The 26,545-nt window shown below is 35.0% G+C and overlaps 2 pseudogenes; one reads left to right on the top strand and one right to left on the bottom strand.

Moving 5' to 3' along the window:
• Window positions 1–14,451: 14,451 nt before the first annotated feature.
• On the top strand, window positions 14,452–16,455 carry LOC120178784 (annotated as a pseudogene).
• A 7,946-nt stretch (window positions 16,456–24,401) lies between these two features.
• LOC120178775 lies at window positions 24,402–26,323 on the bottom strand (annotated as a pseudogene).
• Between the last annotated feature and the right edge of the window lie 222 nt (window positions 26,324–26,545).

The following is a 26,545-nucleotide window of genomic DNA, read 5'->3' as shown; positions in this document are numbered from 1 at the left end:
TTGTCTTAACCTACTCTAGCTTTTATCTCTTTTAGTCGTTTGAAACTCATTCATTATCTCTAAGGTAGACAAGTTAGAACTTCACCATCCCGGATTCATTCTTTTGCTCACGTTGATCTCTCTTAATTCTCTCAAATTCAAGAATCACTTTCTAGACAAAAGGCTATCTCTCGATGCTCTTACAATGCCCAGACATGTTTTACCGAAACCCCAGGCGATCTCTCGATGCTCTTACAGTGTTAAGGCAAAATATTTAAACTATGAGAAAAACATTCATAAGCAAACATAATTCATCATTCATAAACATAAAATATTGTTCAGGCAAAACAAAATTTAACAACAAGTAAAGCATTCATGGTGTTATCAAAGATCATCCAAGATTAAACCGTTTAATACAACCCCAAATAAAGTAAAAGTTTATGAACAAAGGAAGAACGACTCCCAAAACCGGGGGCTCTATCGCGACAATCCTGATCAGCACCACGCCTGCCTTGGTGATCACCCTTTCTCGAGGCCTGATCACCGCTCTGCTATCGTCTGGCTATGGAGGACACCAAGGAAGACTTGGGGCTAGACGGAGAGAAAACAATGCAGTTGCTTGCTCACGCCTAAGGTAAAGCTCTTATGGCTACGGCTGGTAATTATAAGGAGAATTTCCTAGGGCTTTGCATGCTTTTGGAGTTTCCTTAATTAGCCGTTATTAATTTCCCAAAGTTAAAAAGGAAAGTCAGCTGGCAGTTGTTAGGATATTCAAGGCTTTCTTGCACGTGAAGCAGGTCATCCAGCTGGCATGTGACATAGACGGTTTCGCCACATTTGCTTCATACTTCTTCAGATAAATATTGCCTCAACGAGATAAATCTGCTCCTCACGTTCTCATCTGCTCCATTGGCCTTTGCAACTTTTCATTGTTACGACTGAAATGTTCTTCCTCTGTAGAATTCTTGCACAAACACAACTTAAACAACCCCTTCTCCTCAGCAGCATCAGTTAAGCCAAATAAATCTTGCCTAGGCAAAACTTATCCACCACAACCTACATGTAACTAAATGCAACTAAAAATGCAGTGCATACTTTGTTTAGACGAGCAATAACTTAAGTGAAAAGACTAGAATTTAAGTCTTTTTATGGACTTATCACACCCCCAAACTTAAGCTATTGCTTGTCCTCAAACAATGGATAATATCTAGAAGAAAATCAAAATTTTCATGGCAAAGCAGTATCAAGAACATCATCATGTTTGAGATTTCATCCCTCAGCAAAAATATGTGGCCTCAACATGTTCGACAGTCATATTAGTCAAGTCCCTTCCCTAGTTAGGATCATTTTCTATTGTGTGTGTATGATTGTAACCGGTCTATGCATACATGTAATTAGAAAACTTACATAAAGCACTTCTAGGTTGTCAAGGCAACGAATTATTCATCAGGCTTAGTTTATTCTCCTAGTTATTTATCAACTTTTATTCTCTTTATTCACACTTTTTTTAAATATAGGGGAGTCAGCTCATCACAACTACCGCTCCATACTCTAGGTGAAAGAGAGCATACCTTTCACCCCCAAGCTAGTCTGGTAGAGTCATCCTGTGACTACTTTCATCCACTCATATGCCTTGGCTACTCTTAATTTCTTTTGGAGTTTTTATTATTCATCCCTTTGCACATAGGAGTGTCCCTTTGTATTTTTCGAGTTTTCAAGTTTTTAAACACTAGAGAGTTTTTACCTTACCCTTAGAATATTTTTGAAGTCTCGGCAATTAGAAAGTTCTTTCCTAAAAATTTTACAAATTACCTAGAGCAAAGAAAGCTTACAATCGTGTTTATAAGTTTCAAAGGTTCAAGCCTAGGGTTGGTTCTCTTCTTCAGACAGTCTTTACAATAATTCTGGCCTAGGCAATAAAATTTTGCATTCATCATTAGGCATCCCTAATTCATTCCTAACAATAATCCTAACCTTCTTATGTCATGACAACCAAAATTTTCAACCAATTAACATCAATTAATATTTAACAAAGTATGACAGAATGGACAATACCTCCCCCAAATTTGAGGGATACATTATCCTCAATGCATGAAAACTACACTAAATGTTGTTATATGCAAATGCGAAAAAAAAACGAAAACTACAAAAACTTACTATGGTGGTGTGGCTTGACTGGACGCCCTCGTGCGGCGTCGTTTGGGAGGGGAAGGGCTCTCAGATCCCGAGTCTACTGCTTCTGGCTGAGAAGGAGACGGTTGAAGTATACTCCCCGCCGTTCTCTTGTATCGCTTCTTGCTGGAGTCGGTTGTGCTGGAACTGGTGGTGGACTAGGAGCTGCTGTTGGGGCTGATGGTGTTGATCGAACTGGGGATGGAATAGGATCCTACTCATGCTGCTTTGGTGCTGGCGTGAAATCTTCATCAGTAAAGAAGTGGGTGGAGTATCATTGCTGCTTTCAGTGGTGGAGAAGGATGAGAAACTGAGGAACTCCTCGGTGTCACTGTGGCTTTCTTCTAGTACGGGTGGGACATAGGTTGCCAATGGTGGAACATCGGTGGGCACCTCTGGTGGAACGTCTGGAGGGACATAAGATGTCGAGGCATGGAATGTGCTGCCACCCGCATTGTAGTTGAGGATAACACTGGGGAAGGTTGGCAGTCTGATCATTGTGGTTGGGAGTAACTCCTTGATGAAGGCGTTGAGTTGCATGTCCCTTGCCTTAGCGTATTCAAAGTAAATTTTCATGTGGTCCTCTAGGCACCCGATCTTTTCACGCATCTCACGCGTGTGCGTGACCACAGAGGCCATTCTAGCCGCGACAACCAATTTTGATCCTCGCTCTAGACCCTCCTTTGGGTCGTCATCATTGAAACTCATCAACTCGGGGACCTTTTTCTTTGTAATACCCTCATTGGGTTTGATGAAGTCTTCGAATGGTTTCTCAGGAACCTTTTTCTTTTTGCACAGTGCGGTTATATAGTTTGGGAACAGTAGGTTACCACGGTTCTTCTTGGCACAGTCATGGATCTTCCCAAAGATGATTTTACCCACATCGATCGTCCTACCGTATATGATTGAGTGTAACAGCATCAGCCGCTTGATGAGGACAGTGGTGTTGTGGGACATTGGCATGGCATCAGCTTGCCTTTAAGAAAATGGTTCCACAGTTTCACGTGTGGTTTGAGGGCTCGGTGATGTACTCGCTTTCTTATGGGGTCATTCCCTTCGAACTTGGCCCTCCCAAAACATAAATCCTCTAGAACTCCACTGTACGTTTCTTGATCTACCTCAGCCATAAATCTCTTATGTTGGTCATCCACTTTCCTCAACTTAAAGTATTTATTATGTGCAGAAGGGGAAAAGCGAATGAGTTTTCCTCGAACATATACCGTGTGGTTGGAGGTGTCAGCGAGGTGGGCATAGAACTCCCTTACCATTGTTAGTGCTACGGCGTTAGGATTACGAGAAAACTTCTCCCAGTTATGTTTCTTTATGACGTCCATCACCTCAGGGTCAAACTGCTCTTCTCCCTCGGCTAAAAAAACGAATCCATCTTACAAATAGACTTGGCGTTGCTGAATGGTTTTGAAGTGTGCCTCTGCTTCAGCTGTTTGGAAACGTTCGAAACTCTGTCTGGGGGCTGGGGCCGGTCTCGATCTCACCATTTTTATTTGCTGATTTTAGTGGTGGCAATAGGGAGGTATTTTAAGAGAAAGAAAAGAAATTTTATGGTTTGTAAAGAAAGAAGGAAACACGATGAAGAAGAAGAAGAGTGGGTAGTTTTTTTTGGAAAGTGATGGGTGGTTTCGGGGTATTTTGGTCTTTACACAGTGGGGGAAAGATTTCTCATTAAATGAGAAATATTTGATAAGACATAAAGGGGAAGAAAAGATTTATTTCCCTCTTTATTCTGCCGCCAAAACACGTACCCTAGGGCTTCTTCTTTTTTCTTCATGCATGCTTCAACTCCCCATGCTGCCACATGTTCCCTGCTCTCCTACAATATGAAAGAAGAAAATAATAAAATAAAATGTATTAAAGCATAAAATAACTTAACTTATTTATGTACAAAATTTAGATTTTCGTTGCCTAGGCAACTTATATTTGCTCAATTAAGAAAAACAAACTCACATGATGCCAGTTTGTCGCGCATGACTGGGGCTCCTTTGTACTCCTTGAGTCTCTACCCGTTCACTTTGAAGATGGAACCATCATTTTGGTTCTGAATTTCAATTGCTCCATTATCATGGACTTTTTATACGATGAATGGTCCTGACCATCGTGATTTTAGCTTGCCTAAGAATAACTTAAGGCGTGAATTGTAGAGTAGTACTTGTTGTCCAGAATAAAATTGCCTCGACAATATTTTTCTGTCATGCCATCGTTTTGTTTTCTCATTGTAAAGGCGAGCAATCTCGTAAGCATGTGCTCTAAATTCATCCAACTCGTTCAGTTCCAATAGTCTTCTTTCTCCATCAAGCTGAGCATCCATGTTTATCTTTTTGATGGCCCAATAAGCTTTGTGTTCGAGTTCAGCCGGTAGATGACATTCCTTTCCATAGACTAGCTTGAACGGGGACATTCCCAGCGGTGTCTTGAATGTTGTGCGATAAGCCTATAGTGCTTCATCTAGCTTCGGCGACCAATCTTTTCGACTTGGGTTGACCACTTTTTCAAGGATCTTCTTGATTTCTCGGTTAGATACTTCGGCTTGTCCATTTGTCTGAGGGTGATACGCCATAGCAATTCTATGTCGTACTCCATATCTTTTCAGTGCCTTGGCAATCAATTTATTATCAAAATGTCTCCCTTCATCGCTAATGAGAGCTCGTGGTGTTCCAAAACGGGTGAATATATTTTTATGCAAAAACTTCAACACAATCTTGGAATCGTTCTTAGGTGTTGCAATGGGTTCAACCCATTTTGATACGTAATCCATTGCTAAGAGAATGTACATATCTCCGAATGATGTTAGAAAAGGTCCCATGAAATCTATGCCCCATAAGTCGAAAAGTTCGATCTCCAGAATGTTTTGCCATGGCATCTCATGTTGTTTCGAGATGTTTCCTGTACGTTGACATCTATCACATGACTTGTAGAATTCATACGCGTCTTTGAACAAGGTTGGCCAATAAAATCCCGACTGAAGCACTTTTGCTGCTATTCTCATCCCACCAAAATGCCCTCCATATGGTGACGAGTGACATTGGAGTATGATATCTTGTTGCTCTTCTTCTGGAATGCACCTTCTGATTATTTGATCTCCGCACTGCTTGAATAGAAATGGTTCGTCCCAGTAGTAATTTTGCACATCATGTCGAAATTTCCGTTTGCTCCTGCTAGATAAATCAAGAGGAACAATACCACTAATAAGAAAATTAACTATGTCAGCATACCACGATGCAGCCGTGACATATAATATTTTCTCATCAAGGAAATCCTCTTTAATATCTGTGATGTCAGGATAATGAAGTTTGTTATCTAGCCTAGACAAATGATTCGCCACTTGATTTTCTATACCTTTTCTATCCTTGATCTATAAATCAAATTCTTGCAGTAATAATATCCACCGAATTAGTATAGGCTTTGCATCTTTTTTTATTAATCAGATATTTAATAGTTGAGTGATTTGTGTGCATAATTACCTTAGTGCTTATTAGATATGGCCTAAACTTATCGAATGCAAATACTTCTGCTAAGAGTTCCTTTTCAGTGGTGGTATAGTTCACTTGAGCATCATTAAGTGTTCGGCTTGCATAGTAGATAACAGGAAAAATTTTACTTTTTCGTTGCCCTAGCACTGCTCCGACTGCATAGTCACTAGCATCACACATAAGCTCAAATGGTTCATTCCAGTCTGGTGGGATAACTATTGGCGTTGTTGAAAGCTTTTTCTTCAAATATGTGAAGGCATTCAAACAATCATTAGTAAACTCAAATGGATGATTTTGTTGAAGAAAAAGACATAAGGGTTTAGAGATTTGAGAAAAGTTTTTTTATGAACCGCCTATAGAATCCTGCATGTCCAAGGAAACTGCATACACCTCGCACATTATTAGGTGGGGGAAGATTTACAATTGCATCCACCTTGGCTTTGTCGACTTCAATGCCATGGCATGAAATTTTGTGTCCCAACACTATTCTTTCAGTTACCATAAAATGACATTTTTCCCAATTCAGTACTAGGTTGGCTTCTTCACAATGTTTCAACACCTTGGATAAATTGTAGAGGCATCGGTCAAAGTCATCACCCAAAATATTTCCATAAATATTTCCATGCACTCTTCCATCATATCTGAAAAGATTGCCATCATGCATTGTTGGAATGTAGCTGGAGCGTTACACAATCCAAATGGCATTCACCCAAATGCATAGGTACCATACGAGCATATGAATGTTGTTTTCTCTTGGTCTTTGGGTGCTATGGCAATTTGGTTATACCCCGAGTATCCATCGAGAAAGCAATAAAATGCTTTTCCCGCTAATCTATCCAACATTTGATCGATGAAATGGAGGGGAAAATGATCATTCTTTGTGGCTTTGTTCAGCTTCCTATAATCAATGTATATGCGCCAGCCCGTGACTGTTCTCATGGTGAGTAACTCATCATGCTCGCTTTTAACCACGGTTACACCACCTTTCTTTGGCACGCATTGGACTGGGCTAACCCATGAACTATCGGATATATGATAAATCACTCCCGCATCTAACCATTTTATTATTTCCTTCAAGACTACATTCTTTATGATCGGGTTGAGCCATCTTTGGGGCTTCACCAAGGTATTGTGGCTATCTTCAAGATTGATTTTGTGCATGCATATGGTTGGATTGATTCCTTTCAAGTCTGTCATCGTCCATCCTATAGCTTTTTTGTGCTGTGATAAAATATTCAACAAACTCTTCTCATGTTCGGAGGTTAGGTTGGCAGAGATTATTACTGGTAAAGTTTCATCAACTCCTAGATAATCATATTTCAAATGTAATGGTAAAGTCTTAAGCTCCAATTTCGGTGCATGTTGTGAAGATGACTCTTGAGATTTAACTTCATCATAATCTAAAGGTTCGAATTTCATACCTAACCTATGAAGATATCTCAATTAGTCATTTGTCTTTCCTTCGTATCTTACCTTGGTATCGCTTTCAGGGTGCTCAGTGTGCAAATTTTCGTTGTCATGGCCATTATTGTCAGATCCGTCTTCTGGAAATATTTTCATCAGGGCCAAAGTTTTCTGCTTCATGTATTTTGGTTGTAGGTTCATGGTACAAATTGATGTACTCATCGAGCCTTAGGGATTCACCTCGTCCCAGGATTACCTTTTCTTCAATCTTATTAATGCATTGGCATTCCTCTGGATCGTTTGCGTATTTCATAGAATTGAATACATTGATCGTGACACTTTGCTCGCCAACTCTCATGGTGAATTATCCCATTTCATAGTCTATTAGGATTCTGCTTGTGGCTAAGAATAGGTGACCCATAATGATTGGTGCATTTTCATCAGCTTCGCAATCCAGAATGAGAAAATCCACTAGAAATACGAATTTGTCTACCTTTACTATGACGTCTTCAATTCTTCCCTCGGGTCGCACATAAAACCGATCAGCCAACTGTAGAATGAACGAGGTGGGATGGGCGTGATACCCATCTAGCTTCATGAATATCGATTTTGGTATCAAGTTTACACTTGATCCCAAGTCAATGGAACATGGTATTACAAAGCTACCAGGGTCTTTTTTACTTTGGTGGGAAGTTGCTCACTGCCGAGCAGATTTCTGTTGCCGTGGTGACATGTTCTACCTTCCTTTTCTTTGTAACAATTTCCTTCAGATACTTGGCATAGAAAGGCATTTGCTCGATGGCTTCGAGTAGGGGCACATTGATACATAACTGGTCTAGAATATCAACGAATTTATTGAATTGGATGTCATCATAATGTTTCTTCAACCGTTGAGGGAACAGTGGTGGAGGTCTCACATCGACTATTGATGGTGCAGGGAAATCGCTGGCCTTGACCATGAATTTCTTGTTATCCAGTTGATGTTTTTCTGAGCCTTGACTTCTTTCCTTCTCTTCATGCACTTTCTCTTGTTCAGTATTCTTATATTCCTCATCCGGTTGTGTTACACCTTGGCAAGAATTGTTCAGCTATTCTCCCCAAACTTGTCATCTTGATCAACTTGTTTTCCACTCCTCAGCGTAAGTATATTGCATTGCTCCTTCCCATGATGCTTAGTGACTTCAGTATCACTAGGGAGATTTCCGTGTGGGCGAGAATGTAATGTCGTGGCAATCTATCCCACTTGATTCTCCAATGCTCTGAGAGATGAACTATGGCTTTGTAAAAGTGTTGCCTGGCTTTGTAACAAATTTCCTTGATTTTTTATTATTGCAGAATGTTCGTGGATTAAGGTTTTTGTAGACACCATGAAATCTTTTGTCGAGGCCATGAATTCCCACAAGGATAACTCCAAGGAGTTAGTATTGGAATGAGTGTTAAAGGAAAAAGCTATACCTTTGTTGTTCCGCCAGGGCTACTGATGCTGATTTTGAATAAGCTGATGGTCAGAATTATTTTGTTGTGGCCTGTAATTTATGGCTTGATTGTTACTGTTCCCTTCATTATTCCACGAAAAATTTGGGTGCTGTCTCCAACCAGGGTTGTACGTGTTCGAATAGGGATTATTGTTGTTCCGATTGTAGTTGCCCACAAAATTAGTTGACTCATGGTTTTTAGGACATTCACTCTCATGATGGTTGCCTTGACAGAATAGGCACACATTATTGGTCGCCTTGACTTCTCTTACCTTATTAGGATGTTGCAAAATTTTCAGCATATTGGTTATGACAGAAAGTTGGGCTGCTACCGAATATTTGCTTTCTAATTCATATGCTCCAGAGGTTTTTCTGCCGGTTCCCAATCTTGCACTTGGAAATTGATAGTCATTATTTGTTATCCTGTCGAGGATGTCAAAAGCTTCCTTGGGCGATTTGTCTAGTAGGGTGCCATTTGCTGAGGCATCTAATATCATTCGTGTTGGTACGTTGGCTCTATTGTAAAACATCACCACTTGCGTCCAATCATGAAATCCATGATTAACACATTTACGAAGTAAACTTTTATACCTATCCCAACATTCGTACATTGATTCATCATCGCCTTGGCGAAAACTCGCAATGTCATTCTAAAGCTGTGTATTCATATTGGGCGGATTATATCGGAGTAGGAAACTCTTGCATAAATTTGCCCATGACTCTATTGATCCGAAATGAACTCCGCTGAGCCAATCTCTTGCTCTATCACGTAAGGAGTAAGGAAAAAGCTTCAGTTTTAGCACATCTTCATGTACTCCTTGTTGTCTAAATGAATCGTATACTTTAAGGAAAGCATGCACATGCTATCTAGCATCTTTATTGGGTATACCACCAAATTGGCCGATAGAGTTCAGCATATTAAACATCACCGGTTTGAGTTCAAAATGAGTGGCTTGTATCTCAGGTTCCACTATGCCAGGGTTGAGGTCATTGAGAATTGGGTCCAAATGATCTCGCATCGCTCTTGGTCTTGCAACTTGATCTCCTAAATCTCCCATGTCGTTTTGCATTTGATTCAATTGTTCTCTGGTTCTTTGGGCATGCAACCTTTGTCTGAACGATTGCTCAACTTCGGGGTCGAGTGGTTCCAAAGGCTTACCAGCATATCTCAAGGTCATGCAATAATAAAAACTTATAAAATAAAATAATAAACTATGTTAGACTAAATAATTATAAAGTGACACAAAGAACTTGTTATGGCTGGAAATTTCGTCAGTTGCCAATCCTCGAAAACGGCGCCAAAAACTTGATCGCTTGTGAATGTATATGCTAAGGCAAGCTAATCTGTGCAAGTATACACAATCGATGCAAGTAATATAGTAGTGAGTGAGTATCGTCTCCATAGGGATTGGATTAGAAATATCTTTTCACCATAACTAGAACTAATGCCACAAATTAATCCTACTAAGTATTAAAGCTAATATGAATGAGCTAAGAATAATGATTCAATGATTTTAGACAAGTGTGGTCGAGACAAAGAAAATATACAGACATATAAAACAAAACAAGTATTGAATTAAATATAATGCAAACAACCTCACATATTCAGACGTATCACAGAGCACTGATGCTAAACCATTGTCTCGGCAACAATTATTTTAAACCCAGAATGAATTATTATGACTCACTAAACTGCCCGACATGATTACTAGATATTCTTAGACAGTTGTTATGGCAATACCTCTCGGCGATAACTTGTCTTAACCTACTCTATCTTTAATCCCTTTTAGTCGTTTGAAACCCACTCCTTATCTCTAAGATAGACAAGTTAGAACTTCACCATCCCGGATTCATTCCTTTGCTCACGTTGATCTCTCTTAATTCTCTCAAATTCAAGAATCACTTTCTTGACAAAAAGGTTATTTCTCGATGCTCTTACAATGCCCAAACATGTTTTACCGAAACCCCAAGCGATCTCTCGATACTCTTATAGTATTAAGGCAAAATATTTAAACTATGAGCAAAACAATCATAAGCAAACATAATTCATCATTCATAAACATAAAATATTGTTAAGGTAAAACAAAGTTTAACACCACGTAAGGCATTCATGGTGTTATCAAAGATCATCCAAGATTAAACTGTTTAATACAACCCCAAATAAAGTAAGAGTTTAAGAACAAAGGAAGAACGAATCCCAAAATCGGGGGCTCTGTCGCGACAATCCTGATCAGCACCACGCCTGACTTGGTGATCACCCTCTCTCGAGGCCTGATCGCCGCTCTGCTATCGTCTTGCTATGGAGGACACCAAGGAAGACTGGGGGTAGACGGAGGGAAAGCACTACAGTTGCTTGCTCATGCTTAAGGTAAAGCTCTTCTTTCTATCCATCCATTCATCCACCCATTCAAAAAGTATTCGTAGGTATGTTGATCTTCTATTCTTCTTTTCCAAGGCTTAGTCGTGTGAGTTTAGTGGAAGCATTAGTCCATCTTCCTTTGACGTGAGCCTTGTGATGCATATATCATCCTCACATCGAATCTAAAACATCAAAGGGAGAAATATTAGGGTCTTTAAATGATTCATTCACATTATGCTTACCAAATAGATATGCTTTGAATCTTCGAGACATTGTTCTTCTAATAGGTTCTAGTAAAAACATTAGTCCAAAGAAGCATGCATTGTCATTGTTATGAAATCTGGTGCATTTATCATTCCACATCTCCTCAAAAGGATTCATCTATTAATCCGAAAATCGAAGAGAAAGAAAATTAGATGTGTGGAAAGGAAAACTTAAAAAAGTCTTACTTGGATCGATGTGATGTGTTGTTATGCACTTTAGTAAAGGCTTTTTCCTTGTAGGAACTGATTTATTGTTGTCTTGAAATCCTCCTTTGCATCCTAATATTGGTGTGTAGGTTGAAATTCAACATGGCACCAACCATTGTTGGTTTTCTTTGTGATTTCTTCATATGTTCTTTCCATGGTTTTTTCTTCTATGGAGAGAAAGAGTATTTAAAACCATGTCAAGTGGTTTATGAAAGTAGTCCATGAAGTCTCCTAAGTGTGGTTCAGGAAACAATGACTATCGTGAGGAGCTTTATGGACTGCATAAATCTATTTAGTTGAAACCAAAACTCATCCAAAAGATAAAACTTATTAAAAGACGCTTTTAAAACAAGGGTTATATATATATATATATATATATATATATATATAAGAAATTTTTGAGTCCTCTTGATGTACATATTTGATATGTTCAATCTCAGAATAATGGTATGCTTTTCATAGGTAAGAGAATACCCTCAGGGTAGTGCGTCGTCTACTATGTTTTGCTTACCTCGATCTTTTAACCATTTTAGTGACTTGTGGTCGGTGTGTATGAGAAAAATATTTAGGAAGAAGATAGTGTTGCCACACATCGAGTGTACCGACTAGTGCCAACAATTCTTTTTCACATGTTGAACAATTCAACTGTGTAACTTTTAACTCCTCATTAAAGTAAGTGATATGTTGTTTTTCCCACATGAGTACTGCACCTATGCCTATACTAGCAGCATCATATTTTAGCTCAAAAGTGTTAAAAAATTGGGAAGACAGAGAATAGATTCAAAACATAACTTACCTCTGAGTAGTTTGAATGCCTCTTGTTGTTATGGTCCCCATTCAAACTCAACTGACTTCTTGATTATTTCAGTCAAAGGTGCATCAATAGTGGAAAAATGCTTGACAAAGCGTTGGTAGAAGCTTGTTAAGGCTTGGAAGGATCTTACCTCAGTGACAGAAGATGGCGTAGGTCATTATTGAATTGATTTTACCTTTTCTTTATCTACATGGATGACAACTTCAAGTGCCTTAATCTGCGCAAAGGAGAGGTATTAGGTTAGAATAACATTAGAATGAGAAACAACATACTTACCTTGTAACTTATGATTCATCCTTGAGATGACATAATGACTAAGGTTTTTTTGGATGTAGCCTTTTTGCAATAAATCTAACTCTTCATTTTCTTTGAGATTGTTTGTTCGACAAGGTATGATACAACCTTGAATTAGATTTTTTGGTGTTCTTTCCCTCTTTATGGTGGTAACCACCTAACACTTCTCAAAAATCATGTAAGATAGAAATAAGCACACTAGGTAAATCCTTGTTAATATTAGAAATAAAAATAATAATTGATTATCAAAAGTGAACAAGAATGCAAGGCTTTTTGTGAAGAAGGTTCACTCTTAGTACTTTTTTACTCACTTCTATGTTTTGAGTCACTTGTTTTTTTACAAATAGGTTCACTCACCTCCCGTGGGTCATGTTCTTGGCTTTTATGGATTGTGACCTCTTTTTTTTATTGCCTTTTTCATTATTTTTCCTTTTTCTGTTTCCCCACCCTTCTCACAAAGTTCCGTCACTTTCTTTTCAAGTGCATTTTTTGTTTCCAATGACTGAATGTTGTTATCTTCCATTACAATGCTTCTAGCATCGTATTTATCATTGTTCGTGTCCGGTTCAGTACAACAAAAACTATCCTCTAGGATCATCAATTTTTTATACTCAGATAATCATGACTAACATGACCATATCCTTTGCATTGATGCATAAGGTCTTTCTCATTCGGGACTTTTTAGGGTTTTTATCCATTTCTTTAATATCCATCTTAGGCTTTTCATTCATCGATTTCTTAATCGTGATAGAAGGTGGAGTAGAAGATGAAGTGGAAGTCGAAGAATTACCTTAGTAAGCAGATGAAGTACCTTGGTAAGTTTTTTTGAAGTGATATTTCCTTTGGAATTTTTCTTTGATTATCTTTTCTTTCTTTAGTGTATTTTCAAGGAATTCACAATCATATAAGTTTAGAAGATCAACGATGTTCGGATGCAAGCCGTTGACAAATCTTTTCTTTGTATATTTTTCTCTTTGTGTATGTTTGCATAATTCATTAAGGATGTCATCTTCTTGTAGTAGTCTTCAGCTGAACTTTGAACTTGTTGTAGTCTTCGAAGCTATTGTTTAGCTTCAAGGACACATTGTGTTAGAAGAAAATGATTCCTCATGATTCGTTTAAGTGTTTCCCATGAATCGATAGCTTGTATATTTCTTTCTTGAATAGATATTTTTTTCTTGAATAGATATTTTTGTTTGCATCCACCAAGTGTGTGCATAACCCGATAATTCCATAGTTAAAAATTATTAATAGTTTTTTTCTTCGATATTTTAATTAGTAAAAAATATAAATATATAATTTTTTAATTTAATTTAATTAATTAATGTATAATTTAGTTTTTAGTAAATACTAGTGGTACTGATGTATCATCATTAAAAAATAAAAAAACACCACGTCAACAATTCTGTTAATCGAAATGTAATGTTAAGTATGATTATGTTACTCCCTCCGTCTCATTTATATTGTTCATTGTTAACTTTTCACGTAGTTTTTGGGAAAAAAGTGTGTAAGAAATTTGTTGTAAAAAAATATAAAATGACAATTTTATCAAAAGTTAAATTTTATTTTATTGGAAACTAAAAAAAGGGTAGAATGGGAATTGTGCCTAGTAAAAATTGTTGATTTTTGCAAAAGGGACAATTTAATTGGGATAATTTAAAAACACAAAAGGGATAATTGTAATGGGACAAAGGGAGTAAAAATAGTTGGATGACCAAAACGGAACAAAAATAATAGTTGAGATATTAGATATAAAATTCACCCTTTAATTTAATTGATATTGGATTAATCCATATCAAAATTGAGTTTCACGACTTCTATGTTCCCAATACATACTCCAAAAACCATTGCGTTGTTCAAGTAAACAATGATAATATCAAGTAAACAACGATTTTCATCCTCTAAGGGACATTTTGCTCCTGAATAAAATGATAGGATTAAAATGATAAAAAAAAAAAGGTAGAGAACAAAGTAAATACATATAGATAAAACAGAGACAAGATTTTCTATAAAAACCTTTGATCAGTTGTGAGTGATCCATGTGGATTTCAGACACACAAAAATCATCTGAGGAAGACAAAAACAATCTCAAGTGGTTGATATATGGCGTCGAAGAAGGCTCGGGTAATTGTTAGCCTTGTGCTCAGAATCTTCACTCTTTTATTCGCAGCTGCATGTATAGTGGTTCTGATACTAGACAAGGCCACCGACGATGATGGTTTGAAAGTTACTTTCAAAGACGTCATTACCTACAAGTAAGTAACACACGGCTTTAGCCTGCAATTGGATACTTAGATGAAAATATTGAATACTTTAGTTACTTATTTTGATAAAATACTTTAGGTATCATTTTTGACCATAAAGATAACTTTAAGTACTTATTTTGACTAAGTTAAGTACTTAAATGAAAAAGATGGTATACTTGCGTGATTATTTGCTATACAATCCTTACGAATTTGATGATGATTCTGCAGGTATGTGGTGGCCACGGCTGTTGTTGCAGCAACCTATTGCCTACTGGCTATTGCTCTTACCCTTTACATTGTATCGTGCTTGTACCGGGAAGAGGCTCATTCGTGGTCCTTTCTTGCCAACCTTATATTTTTATGGAGACAAGGGGTGTGTGTATATATATATATATATTCCCATTTGCATATACATTAACGTGCTAAATCTAGTTCGGTATAATGTTATAATTAGTCCCTAATATTTACCCGAATAATCATTTTAGCCCATATTTTTTCTTTTTTGGAGCATTTTAGCTTCCAATGTCTCAATTTATGGTCGAAATGACATTTGTTAGATGAAAACCTTTAATTGACTAATGATCAACTCATGTTAATGACATAATATTTTCAAGTGTGCTAAATTGCTTGTGTGTCAAATGCTACACCATCTAAGAAAACGATGTGTCACATGCCACATAAAAGTGGTCATGTGACATATTTCAAATCAGTTAAGGTGATCACGTGACATATGACACATCATCCAGTATGATGAGATAAAGTGTGTCACCTCAATAACATGGGTTGATCATTAGTCATAGGGATGAACGCAAGATTTTATGTTATGACGGACGAATTTATAAAATTTTAAGGGGGTGAAAACAGATTTTCGATAGAAAATATCTAAAATATATAGAAATTTAAAATTTTTAGGGGATGACCTCCCTCACCGGTCTCTGCTAGTTCCATCCCTAATTAGTCAACTAATGAGTTCCAACATGGATCACTTTGATTGAAATTTGAAATGTTAGAAAACTATAATACTTAAAAAAATAGGGGCTAAACTGGTCATTCGAATAAACTTTAGGATAAATTATGTGTTTAGTACCTAAACTATTAATTTTGGTTCGTTTTAGTATCTAAACTTTCAATTTTTTCAAAACTATACCTAAAGTTAAGTTTTTGCTTCATTTTAGTACGTCTGTTCAAATTTTAAAGTTAAGTTTTGAAGAAAAAAATTAAAAGTTTAGGCACTAAAATTGATAGTTTAGGAACTAAATGCTTTAAGTTTTTAACTGTGAGTACTAAAATGAAACAGAAACTAAACATAAGATATGATTTTGAAAAAAAAATTAAAGTTTAGGTATTAAAATATTTTAAAACTGAAAGTTTAGGTACTAAATACGTAGTCTACCCTAAACTTTATGGACTGATTTCGACGTTACGTGATCTAGTTATCATACAAAAACAAAATGGCTTTTCATTGCGATATGAGCATGGCATTGCAGGTGGTTGCCTTTGTTTTGGCAACGGGTGTTGGGGCCGGTTTCTTGACGACAGCGGAAGTGAAAAGATTTCTAAATGGTTTGTTGGAGTCATTCGGGGCACGTTTAAAGGATACTCCGTTCGAAGGTTTTTTTGACAGAGGGTATCTGGCGACGGCGCTTCTGGCGGCCGCCTTCTTATGCATGTCTATTCTCTCTATATTGTCAGCTCCCCCCGATAACAAAGCCTCCGGAAACAAAGCTGCCGGTAAGAAAGGTTTCTTCTTCGGATGATTTCTCTGCCATTATTCATATATCTTCATTTTATGTATGGCTCAAATCAATAAAACTAAAATAAGATGCATGGTGAGAAGCATCAAATCCACGAGTGCTACTTCGATAAATTGACGCTAATATTAAAGTTTGTTTATTACGTTTATTTTGTTTTTATTTATTTCTTAAAATCAGAAAGTAACATTGCGAATTCACTAACAAAAAGTGTTAAACTGAGATCATATTGATAAAACATCTAAAGGAATGAAGTTGAAGCTCATATTATTTAAGATCCTATGTGAAAGAAAATACAAACTAGTTAAATGAAGATCCAAAGATTTATATTTAAAGAGAATATCTACTTGTATAGACTGTGAGATCACTATGAAGGTTTTATCTAAAGTTCATTCCCATGATGAGTAATGCTTTTGATGATTATTGTGTGGTTGAGTGGGTCAAACAATTTGAAAAATACATGTTAGAGTAAAGTGAAAATCATTTGATAGAGACTATCGGTCATAGTTTTTTTAAAACTCTTGCAGTACCAATAGATGTTCATGACCATATGAACATACCTATGAGAATCAAAATCTTATCGGATAAATATTTATGTAATATATATCATCATTTACAAAAAATAAAAGAATAGTTTAATGACATCACATTTGTTAGTGAATATATTTATACGAAAAAAAAAAGATTCAATGAGTTGTTATCTACATATCCTATGCAAATATTAAACTTAAAATCTATCGCCACTTTCGGTCATTAAATTTTTTTGTTCTATCAAATTCATTCGAGTGGAATATTGTTAAAAATAATAAATATTTTAGAAATTTGAGGTAATTATTATCGATAAAATTAAAGTTTGAATGATAAAATTATATTTATATTACTTATTGAGATCTTTAAAATAATGTATAATATGTCCAAAACGATCAGAGATGAATAAAAAATTAATATTCAAAATAACATACAAATATTGGTGAGAAAAATGTGATATCTTGAGATATTTTCATCTTACATGAAAAGAGTGTGGGAATTTGTAAAATGTTTATAAGGTAGAGCCAATATGTTGGTCTGTGCAACTAAAAGATTCTCTTAGATGTGGGAGGAGTTAAACTAATCTTAAATGCAGTTTGGCGATGCACTTGCTCGATTAGACAACACAAAATATTTAGACTTGTTAGGATTACCAAAATTTTAGCTCATTTTTATATTTATATTCTTAACAATTATTTATTCTTGATGTTTTAGAGACAAATTAAATATTTACTATTAGTTTAATTTTGCAATTAATTTGTGACAATTAACTTCATTTACATGTTCATTATTATGATTAGTTTCATTTAATTCCTTCAACAATTGTTTTCCTTTTTCTGAGTAGTTTAATATAAGCCTAAGAAAAAGCACTACCGAAAATGTTAATATTTTTTAACATTTTAGATAGTATCTGATATTAATATTTCTAGTAAAAAAATAATATTTTAAGTAGCGTTATATTAAAAATATTAAAAAAAATTAACATTCCTAATAACATATTTTTTACTCTTATATTAGACTACATTTGCTTAGCATCCACTTTTTCTATCTTCTTTCTACATAAATCAGTTGATAAATCTTTTTCACGCTCTTAAAAAAGGTTTTCTTTCCAAAAAAAAATAGTTTTTTCTAGTGATAGAAAAGGAAAAAAGTTAGTTTCGTTTTGTTTATTACTTTATTTAGAGTGGCGTTACTTCCAATAAACAACGGTTGACTTTTTGTTTGGATGATGAGTTCATTCGTTCACAGAATATAAATTAATTTTATTATTAAGTGAATATTGTATTATTTTATTTAGTTTATTTAGTAGAAATATAGTATTATAATATTTAGTTGTATGAATATAAGATTATTTGGATGCATATTTACCAAATTATCTTTGTGATATATATTTCTTTAATAAGTTAAACTTTAGTATTAAATTATAAATATTTGAATGAAAATATATAAAATATTTTAATTGTTACACTATCCAACTTTAAAGAAAAAAATACATTTAACATATAATTAATAATTATTATATCAAACTTATATTTTTAAATAATTTCGTCAGTATCATATTATTATATAAAATAGTATAATAAAAAATAATATTGTGATCTCAAGTGGACAAATATATTACTTTTCATTGTGTGAATCTACTTTTTAATAACTCAAAATTAAATATTATTTAATAATTATATTTTATAATAATAATATTTTCACATTATAAAATTATAAAATAATTAATATTAAATATTAAAATATCAAATAATTTTAACTACTTAAATTTATTAATATTTACAAAATTAAACTATTTGTATATTATTAAGTTTTTAGTTTTCAAAACAAAAAGAACAAAAATTGAGAAGAATACATATGAAAGAATTTATTATTTAAAGGTATTTCTCCAAAGTGATGTTAATTGTTCATTACCTAAGAATTTAGAGGTAATGATATTTCCACCATTTTAACTAAAATATGCTACTATTGATAAAAAAATTATTACCTAGTAATGATTTTTTTCGTGAACTAAATGTGAGAATATGATTTCAGAAAAGATTCCCCTTGATAATAATATTTTCCATGAACCAAACGCCCCCTAAAAAAAGAAGAAGAGTGGTCTTAAGGACAATATTTATACGGATCTCTACAAATTCTTCTACTAGTTTGATTATAGTTGAATTCGGTGGAGGATCCAGAAATATTTTTCAGTATGGGTACATATGTATTAATAAAAAAAAATTCATAAGGGTAAACACAATAAAATTTTAGGATGAACACCTTCCTTAAAATGAACAACTAATATAAATAAATTTAAATTTCAAAGTGGTATAATAAAATTTTAGGTGAACACATTATGTAAAATAAACAAGTAGTATAAAAAATTTCAGATTTAGTTACATATCTACCCTGATATGTACATGCATCCGCCAGTGGTTGAATTGTTTTATACCTCAGAAGACATAATCTCATTGTCAGATCCTCTGTTCAAATGATTCAACCTCCGCTCCAGAAAATCCTCAACACAAGAGATTCTCCACTTAAGTTAACCTTGAAACCTCTGTTTTGAAAACCGGACCGAATCGGTCGGTTCAATCGGGAATCGTTACTTAGTCCGATTCAATCTAAACCGGTTGAACCGTTATTAGTGAACCGGCCATAACCGCTGAACCGTTTGAACCGGACCGGCTGAAAACCGGAAAAAACCGGGAAAACCCAAGATTTTTGTTTTTTTTTTTTAAAAAATTAAACCAAACAACGTCGTTTGTTAAACGAGCCAAGTCGAACTCGAGTATTGCTGAGCTCGACTCGAACTTGAAAACTTTAAAAGTAAGCTCAACTCAACTCAAACTCACAAGCTAAAAATTATCAAGTTCAACTCAAACTCGAAATATAATATTGAAACTTGAACTCAAAAAGGCTTGAACTCAAAAAAAATTTGAAGCTCGATTGAAGCCTAAAATTCAGGCTTAATTGAAGTGAAAGAATAGTTCACTCAATGCTCACCAAAAGGCTCCATGATTTTGAATGTCAAATTACCTCTATTATTTATAGAAGTTAGTTGTGATGCGTTTCTATGTTTCTTAGCAATGTGAGATTGTTTTGTTATCATATTTTTACTCTTTAGACTTTTGGGATGCTCTTCTATGTTTCTTAGCCATGTGGGATTGTTTTTTTTAAAAAAAATTTAAACCAAATAATATCATTTTGTTATGATTTTTTAACCCCAAATTTATTTTCTAATTATTGTTATATAATTATATTTATTATTTAATATGTTTTACCTTAAATATTATGTTGTAGTTAATTTGAATCATTTTGTTTCACTTGATTTATGGTTTTTAACTTATATAGTTATGATTTGCTTTGAATATGACTTGTGATATAAAAAAAATTTTTTATTAAATATTTTGGTATTTTTATTAATTTTTAAATAATTATGACGTCGTCCGTTCTTCCGATCGGTTCGACTGGTTGAACCAGTGAACCGATAGCATGACCGGTTCGCTAACCGGTCCGGTTCTGAAAACCATGCTTGAAACCTTCGCACATCCGTTCGAGATAGGGATAACATGATACAGGAATTCAACGGGTTTTAATCCGATCTCATTCGATTGGATCGAGTTTTTTAAAAAATATTAAATCTGGATTGGGTTAAATTTGTGTTGGGCTTTAAAAAAATAGATCTAGATTGGGTCAAAATTTTTATAAAAATATGTTAAGGTCGGCTTCGAGTTTAAAGTAAAAAATACTCGACCAACCCGATCTGATCCGATCCGAAAAATAATGTATATCTACTTTATATTTAGAGATAATTATAATAATACTATTTTATATATTATTTTTCAATTAGATCTCTATTTTAATTGAATACAAATAATTTTTATAAATATATTTATTTGGATCGAATCAGATCGGATTTAAGACTTTATCTCAAAAAAATCAGATCAAATTTGAGTCGAGTGAATTCATCCCTAAATTTGAGTCTTTCGAGTAAAAGATATATTTTTAGATCATATAAGATTAACAGAAAATCTAAATCGACTCGACCCATGTATCCTAGCTCACTTGAAATTTCGCTCGAGTTCACTTGAATTCACGGGAGCCCATATTCTCTAGAAGACTTTTCCAAAATTTAATATTTTTGTACGATATATAATTATATCGGTAAACAAATTTACTCACTGAATTTTGCTATTATTTATATTTACTCATTGTACTTTAAAAAATTTAATTTAATAACAAAACTTTATACATTAAGTGTTTTTAGTCACTCGACTCTTAACTTATAACGGTGTTATGATATGACATATTTTAATATTAGAACTCATCCATGTAAGATGGCAGATAAGATTTATATTTAACAAAATAAAATTTTATTTTTAAAATTAATTTTTACAACTATTTAAAATCTACACCAAAACCTTATATTAAACCCTAACCCTCAAATTCTGAAGGCAAAGGAGTCTGCAAATTAGTCCAACGGCCATGAAAGTCTACAAGCAACTCTAATGGAGATCTTATAAACATGTTCCAAAAACCCACAACCCCATACCAAATCCTAAACCTCCATAAAAGTACTTGATTTCGGAGAACAAACCAAGGCAAGGCAAAGTAAAACACTCTAAATGGGATGATCAAAAGAGCTATAGCCGAGTAGCAAAGAACCCAATGAAATCCACCAACCAATAACTCCAATAAAACCAAAAAAGAACACGCCAATCAATAACCCCAATAAAACCAATATCATACATTTAAAGCAATTGCAATTGCAATTAGAAAAAGTTGAAGGCCGAATCAAAGCTACAAATGTAATGAAGAAAATTGCATTCCCAAGAAGCTTTTTTCCAGTTTCTCAAAAATGGAGTTAGAGAGGAATAATAGAAGCTTAGGTAATAACTTAAAAAATATGAACGGGTTGACTGGAATTTATGTTGTTTAGGTTGAGGAATAATTAGATCCCTATTTTTATTGAATAAAAATAATACTTTATAAATATATTTATTTTAGATCAGGTCGAATTCAAATTTTATCTCAAAAAGTAGAATGGAGTTTGGGTTGAGTGCAATCATCCTTAAACTCGGGTCGTTTCATGTGGATGATATATATTTTTTTGTCAGATCAGGTTGATCGAAAACCAGACCATTCCATACCTATCTCTACTTAGAGCTCTTCTTTTTCTTCTCCTTTAAGTAGAATTATAATTAGATTTAAGATTTGTAAAATTTATATAATAAAATAAACAAACAAACCACTTTACTGACCTGTCAAAGGAACATTTTACCCGTCCTATTCTTGTATCTATATATTTTTTACACCAAATAAATTAAATCAAATGGCTTATAATAAATTACGTGGATAATATTTAACCTTATATGGAGTGTACAATCAATCATCAAGTCGTTATCCATTTAACGGCAGGTCATTAAAATGAACAAGATCTCCAACGGGGGTAATTAATGTACAAGTTTTATCTTTATTTTGTGACTAAAATGAAAATTTACAAAAGTTGGGTGACTATCTAGAGAACTTATCTCATGATTTAGGGTAAACTGCATATTTAGTATCTAAACTATTACTTTTGCTCTGTTTTGGTCTCACACTTTATTTTTTTTTCAAAATCATACCTAATATTTAGTTTAATATGTCGTGTTAATAATCATATTAACTTTTTAGCAATGGGATACCATAATGAAACCTAAATAAAATGTTAGTTATGATTCTGAAAATTTTAGGTACTAAGACAAAACAAAGTAATAGTTTAGTACTACACATGCAGTTAACCTATAATTATTGAATGGCTAGGGCATATCCGAAAACCTCCTCAGTTGGGCCAAGTGGGTCAATAAGTAGAGGAATAATGGTCTGGTGGGCTGAGGATGGGAAAGATAAATTAAAATTACATTAAATTCCGATGTAGACAGCTTGCCTAAACAGTCATCGGAACGAAAACGGGTGGAGCAGCCAACCAACAAGAAAATCGTAAAATTTTACGTTAGAATGCAAATTAAAAAAAATATATGATTTAAGAATATAAAATTAAATATTTTTAAAAAAGATAATAAATTTGCCACCAACACCCTTTCAGATTATCCGAGTCCAACTTCGGTTTGTACGTAGACTTAGCATGCAAGCATTATAATACTTAAGGGCAGATTATCTATTTATACAACTTTCAACTTTTTTAAAATCATATCTAACATTTAGTTTTCATTTTATTTTAGTATCTTACCGTTGAAAACGTAATGCATTTAGTATCTAAATTATCATTCTTGATCCGTATTAATACCTAATTTTTTAATCTTTTCAAAACTTAACATTAAATTTTGAAAGGGTACTAAAATAAAACAAAACCTAAAGTTTTTTAACGACGGTACTAAAATGAAACATAAACTAAACTTTAAGTATGATTTTGAAAAAAAATAAAAAATCTAAGTACTAAACATATAATTTACTTAAATTTTTAATATAATTTTTTAAATTTGCACTACATAAATTTGGATCTGTACTCGAACACCCCCAATGTTTTGTAAACAATTTCAGCTAAACAATTAACCTTAAGCTAGATGATCGAGCTTCATGCAAAAGCCTAAACAACTCTGGTTACTTCCAGTGATGATCCTTGCTGTCTCAAATGTCTTCTCATCGCCTGTTAAAAACAAATTAACCGTATACAATCCAGTTATGTTGTGTACCAAAAGCCAACAGAGAAACAATATGAGTCGGCCAGAAAAGAGAGAGAAAGAGAAGCTGCTACTAACATAATCGGAAAAAAAGGGTTCAGCTTTATTTAGCCATGCGGTTCGCCATTAGTTTTAGTTTCCAAGGGTGAAAGATAAGCACATAACAGCGACGGGACGTAGTTTTTTTCTTTTCTCCAAACCCTGAGCTTAAAAGCAATGGGTGGTCTCTTACTAGAAGAGAAAGATGATGCGCTTGTTCTGAACAACAACCCACTGATGAAATCATGAAATGAGAGAGTGAATGAATAGAGTTTGTTTGTGTCTGTGTGTTTGGAAGCGTTGAGAGCGACGACTGAGTCTGTCATTAACCCTTTCGACTGTGGCACTGAAAACCATGCCGGTTTTTTTCGTTTACCATTTTATCGTGCCAAAAAAAAAGATCCCCCTTCCTCCACCCCCCCCTCTCTCGTGCTTTTATTTGTTCTGATTCTGTATGAATGTTTTAGGTCATATATTACTCGTTTTGTCCGTACTATTCTTTAATGCAAGGGCAACCACCTCCATTTTTCTGACCTACAATCATTCTCTCCACATACACACCAATATAATCAATGTAATTGTTCAGTAGGAGAAGACCTTATATGCAGATGGATCTTATAATCTATTTTAGGTCTTGAAAATTTTAAATTTGACCTTCACACTAAATAATTTGTCCTTGATTATATGCACTATGCTTGTAGAATAATAATTTTTCAAGCAAAACCCAACATTACATTACTCCCATTACTTTAATCAAATTAATGAACAAATGACATCACACAAATTGTAGAATACAACACTCCACTAACCAACCAAACTCCAGATGATAAAAAAACAACAGTACTTTTTTTTTGTATATCAGTAGATATAAGAAAGATGAAAAGATATGGGTTTTATTATGTTTGAATATCGTTATCGACTTCACCTTCTTAAAGCCGATGAAATGTAGCTCGCGACTAGGGAATTCTCCTCGGGAGGTGTTCTTGCTTGGAATTGTTGTTTGCAAGCATGACAAGTGATTTGAAGGATGGTGGAGTTGATTTGCTTTATTGCATGATCCTTTAAAGCTTGAGCCTTTTCTAACTCGGTTCGTGCTTGTTGCCGGATTCTTTTAGCCTTCGAGAACTCCTGCTCGGCTATCTCGATCTGCCTTTCGCATCTCGTCTCGTCTCTTCGGCATAAGCTTTCTCCTCCATCGCCAATCTCAACTGCTGGGGTGCTGCTTGTTGTGCAGTTGATTGAGAGCTGATGGAGAGCTGTAGCTTTGTTGAATGATTGTCATCTTTTGAGACCTCACTGGGATTTGAAATTGGTAACAGTTGAAGCTCCAAAATATTGCGGGAATGCGCATTTTTAGGGGAATTGTCTTTCGTAGGGCTCAACAGAAGAATCTTTGTCTTTGGTAAGACCAAACTAGGCCATGGGAGCTGTACTGAAATGTGTATCAGTTGATGGAGTGGGACTTGAAGCTGTCCGGGACAAGCTAGCCAACTGCACTGCTTGTGATTCTGGCCGTATTACACGCCCCATATGGCAAGCGTCTTGATGTTCAATAAAACTCTCAACTCTATAAAGTTAAGAAGGAGAATTAGTATTATAGTAACTAAAATAACAATGAAATCCATATATCATTCAGGAGATATATAGTCATGAAATAAGATATGTTCTCTTAAAAGAAGAGATGTTTTGGGAATTGTGTTGAGCTGTGTTGATAAACAGCTGCTCATTGATACTGGATTAAGGTTTTCATCAGGCCAAAGGGAAGTCAAAAGAGAAGGGACCAGGCTGAGAGAGGAATTCAGTGTGAAATCATGGCCTTTTTTTATGGCTTTAGAAAATGTACCAACAAAGTGAAATTTTTTAGCATAGATCTAAAACAAAACACTTGATTGCTTTTTGGAGGACTAAAAAGAAAGAAAAAAGAAACCTTGAGAAAACTCTGCCGCAATCACAAGAATGGCCTCTGGTGCCGCAGGTTTTAAGATGAGCCTTGTAATCAGATTGAACAGCGTAGCCCTTCGAACATTTATCGCACACCCATTGCTTATGGTTGCTGTGTTTTCTCCTGAAGTGCTTCTTGATCCCCACCATATCGCCTAGAGCATGGCATGGATCATGGTGCAAGCAGCTCGGCTCGGGGCAAACGAACACCCGCTTCCTCAACACCGGCGTTCTCTTCAGCAGCTTCCATGGAACCTTATGCCGCCGCCTGTGCATCTGCAGGTTTTGGTCTCTCTGGAACCCTTGATTGCAGATCTCGCAAACGTAACGATCCGATTCCAGCAGCGTTTTAGGCGACAGGGAAACTACTTCAGCATCCGGATCTACCAACACCCGTATTTACACATTCAAATCACAATCACGAAACAAAAAAAACAAATCAAACCATATATGAATTCATGATGCACAATCACATACGTACCTGGTGTTCCTGCAGGTCTTCTCTTTCTCTTATTGATATTACCAGTGCCATTGTCTAAGCAGGAAGAAGAGCTATTGGGCAACATGAGTAATTATTAATCCACCAAAACCTCTCTCCTTGCTACTTTAATAAAACCCAAAGCAATATTTCTCTCTTTTCTGCAAAGTTGAACAGTCTTTACTTGGAAAAAGAAGATATCGAGATGAGTAAGGAAAGGTAATAGATGGATTGGTTTTTATGAGGCTTTTTATATATTTTGTCTGCGAGGCTTAACCCTCATGACCTCCATAAAAACAAGTTCAATAGGAAAGAGTAAGAAAACACAAGCCAATGAAAATGCATGAAGGTTGATCCCACGCGCTGAGAGAGAAAGGAAGATGGGCCAAATTTCATAAACAATCCCACAAAGGTACAATCCCCTCGTAATTAATCCCAACAGTAA

The sequence above is a fragment of the Hibiscus syriacus genome, unplaced genomic scaffold (genome assembly GCF_006381635.1).
Source record: "Hibiscus syriacus cultivar Baekdansim isolate YM2019G1 unplaced genomic scaffold, ASM638163v2 tig00112382_pilon, whole genome shotgun sequence".
In the NCBI taxonomy this organism is placed as follows: Eukaryota; Viridiplantae; Streptophyta; class Magnoliopsida; order Malvales; family Malvaceae; genus Hibiscus; species Hibiscus syriacus.
The sequence above is the reverse complement of the archived record's forward strand: the minus strand, read 5'-3'. Positions and strand labels throughout refer to the sequence as shown.